The sequence below is a fragment of the Brassica napus genome, chromosome C2, assembly GCF_020379485.1.
Source record: "Brassica napus cultivar Da-Ae chromosome C2, Da-Ae, whole genome shotgun sequence".
In the NCBI taxonomy this organism is placed as follows: domain Eukaryota; kingdom Viridiplantae; phylum Streptophyta; class Magnoliopsida; order Brassicales; family Brassicaceae; genus Brassica; species Brassica napus.
The window spans coordinates 41,956,420-41,959,782 of record NC_063445.1 but is presented as its reverse complement, the minus strand read 5'-3'; the positions used below and the strand labels follow the sequence as shown (position 1 = coordinate 41,959,782).

Sequence of the window (3,363 nt, the reverse complement as noted above, 5' to 3'; positions counted from 1 at the left end):
TAATTATGAGTATTCAGATAAATATATTTCTAGAGTGTAAGTCAACCGTACCATATACAAATGTGTAACTGATACGTGAGGAGCTGCTGACATGGCACTTGCATAAGAATAAGAAGATATTTGGGTTCGATTGGCAAGCGCTTTAGAAGTGGTTCAAGATTTCTCTACAGCCTAAATTAGTTTTACAGTCTAATTTTTTTGTCAATTATGTTTTGTAAAGATTTTTTAGAGCTACGAATTTTTCTTTCTTTTTTATTTATTTTTAGCTGTGGAAAACCATAAATCTAGAGCACTTATTTTTTGCTTTACAAAATTTATATGTAAGTCATTGAATCTTTTTAAACCTATAGCTAATATTCTACAATAAAATTATCTACAGCCACAACAAAAAACATCTACAGTTTCATTTCTAAAGCAAAAATATAAAACTACGGCTCCTTCCAATCATCCCCAAAGAGTGACCTAGCATCTGTAGAATGAAAGTAAAGATTCAGTTAGAGTTGTAGGGATTGAGAGAGTCAGATCACTATATATAGTTGATCAATTGTAACTGAATCATTATGCATCTTGTGGTGGATGTATCTGGGAGAGTTAGGGATTCTTGAACAATCCAAGGAGTCTTAGTTCTTGTGTGTGTAATCGGAGTGTTGTTGATCAATATATTCGCAAGTTCTTATCAGTAACTTTGTAAGATATAACCACCAAGAAACAAAACATTACAAACAAATATTTTTGTGTAAAGAAATGAGAGATCTAAAAATGTTTCAACAAAAAAAATCAATGTACTTATTGCAAAAAGTGTAAGTTTATAAAGTGGAATCTACAGGTATTAGTATTATTGGTCAAGTGGCAGCCATTCCATTTCCAGCTCTAATTCTACAGACTTTACACCCTGAAGCTTGATCTAAACCTCCTGCATGCTTCACTTTCCCATCAACAATGTTAATGATGTTGTCATCTATTGGCGGATTATCATGCAACTTTAGCCATTTCCCAATCTGAATATCTCCAAACATCTATGGATCCCCAAACGCCATTGCAGATGTTATCAGAGGCTGGATATCAAGTTGAGCTTCTCCCATTATGTCATCAGCACAGAATGTATCAGAGGCTAGATATCAACTTGCTGCAATCAACAGAGAAACCCATAAGATATCTACAACAGCTTTTTGTCAATAGCAAAAGTGCTTAGGTTAATAGGCTTTCCAGTTTTACCGGACCATAGCTCTTAGGAACAGACATCATAAGTTCTTGATTACATACGGGGTTCAAATTACTATTCACAACTATTGTTTGAAGTTAACAATCAACAAATTATGACAATAGCTTTTAAGATCCACAAAGAGTCTATAGATGCAGGTTAGTAAACAGTCACAAAGAGATACACTTACTTGCTTCCCTAGATTGAAAACAACATAAGGATCACTTCACATCAAGTCCTGATAGCTAAGTTAATACCTTCCTTGACAGCCATCTTCAGCAGTCCAATAAACTCTACCATTCCTTCCTCAAACTATCAAATGTATAGAAATCTCATTAAGAAGATTATATCAAGAAAGAAATTGTTTAAAAAAAAAATAAGATTGCAAGTTATAAGCTTTACTATCTTCTTTGACGACGAAACAAAACTATACAAAAATTTTGTAGAAAGACTTGATTTAAGAAAATATGGTTTCTTTGTCGAGCATGCTTTACCTGCTGTTCTCCTTACGCTTGGTTTCAGAAACTCTTGGAGTTCATACAGTGACCTAAACAGAAAAAAGATTCAAGATTTTGAGCAGTAACTCATCAAGAAACAAAATAAGACTTTTTCTAGGTATTGGTGTTGATTAGGCCAAACCGTTCACTGTGATTAAGGAACCCGAAGTGTTCTTCAGGAATGGGTGTAATCGGTTTGGTTAACTCATCAAACCGGGTTCATCACTGGACCGCATCAATTGAAGAGAGTCTGACAGTCAAAAGTTCTGATTACACCAAGTGAAATCAAAGTAAAACATAGAACCCAGTCACTTGTAGGTGGGAAGACAATGAACACTGGAATGAGTGTTGCCTGAAAACGATTACAAAAAAAATAAAATAATGAACAACAAATTCAAATCATATTGCAAAGAGGAAAACTATGATACTAAAAGCATAATTCTGATAAATATGAATCTAATCAACCTGTGTGTTCAAAATAATGATGAACATGAGTTTTAAGGGACGGAAATATTACAATAAACAACCGGATTCAAACCGGACACGGCTGGTCCCTCATTGCCTTGATCCTCCTCTCCTCCGTCGCTACCGCTTTCCTCCTCCTATTGTGCCGTACTCGTCCGGTCTTCAAATCGGAAAGAAAAATGGTTGCTTTAGCCATTTTACAGAAAATAAGTTTAAACAAATGGAATGAGGAGATGGTTCCCATAGTAGGAAAGGTTACTTTTTTATAGTCGCAGTTCCACGGCCTTGCGTGAAGATCGGATTCAAGGTAGATCGTGGGTGGTGGATTTAAGAGGATGAATCTGTAACTGATAGTTTCTCGGATTGTTAGGAAGAAGATGAAACAACACCAGAGAAACCTTAGGTTGAGATTAGCTCTCGAATGGGGGAGATTAAGAACGGGTTGAACCCTAAATCAGAAACAACGCGTTTCCATAACAACTGGTGTTTCTCTTTATCCGGATTGGGTTCATTAAGCCCGAACACACACTAAAGCCCACATGTATTGCAGACACAAATAAATGAAACGCAATGCGTTGTTGAACAGGACACGTGTCGACTCGGCAACACTCGACTTTCTGACGTAAATTCCTACATGGAGGACCTAGGAAGGAGCAAAACACTCCTTAATATAATAAGATATATGATTTATATATTTGTTATTCTTGGGTAGTTCACCGACCAATAGAAATTAGTTATTTCATATTTAGTATCTTTTTAAAAAAGAAACAAAATATTGTCAATTTATATCATGATTTTAAAATAACAAAGTAAAAATAAATAAAAAATAGTACTAGTTGCAAAAAAAAAAGACTTTTTTATAATATTTTTAAGGCCGTTACCAAAACATTAAACCCTAAACCCTAAATCGTAAACCCTAAACCCTTGGATAAACCATAAACCCTTGGGTAAACGATAAACTCTTGGATAAATTCTAAACCCTAAATTAAAAATACTAAACACTAAATCTCGAAAATAATAAATCCAAGGGTTTAAGGGTTAGGATTAAGGGTTTAGTGTTTTAAGATTTAGTGTTTATTGTTTTTGATTTAGAGTTTAGGATTTATCGAAGGTTTACGGTTTCCCAAGGGTTTAGGGTTTACCCAAGGGTTTAAGGTTTAGGACTTAGGGTTTAGGGTTTAATGTTTTTGCTGATGGTAT

At 34.7% G+C, this 3,363-nt stretch overlaps 1 long non-coding RNA gene across 1 annotated transcript; it reads right to left on the bottom strand.

Moving 5' to 3' along the window:
* Positions 1–716: 716 nt before the first annotated feature.
* Positions 717–3,006, bottom strand: LOC125581702. The gene is made up of 6 exons (XR_007319403.1): positions 2,423–3,006; positions 2,216–2,323; positions 1,841–2,050; positions 1,696–1,748; positions 1,392–1,513; positions 717–1,126 (listed from the first exon to the last, which is right to left on the bottom strand). It is a non-coding gene; the product is annotated as an uncharacterized LOC125581702 (long non-coding RNA).
* Between the last annotated feature and the right edge of the window lie 357 nt (positions 3,007–3,363).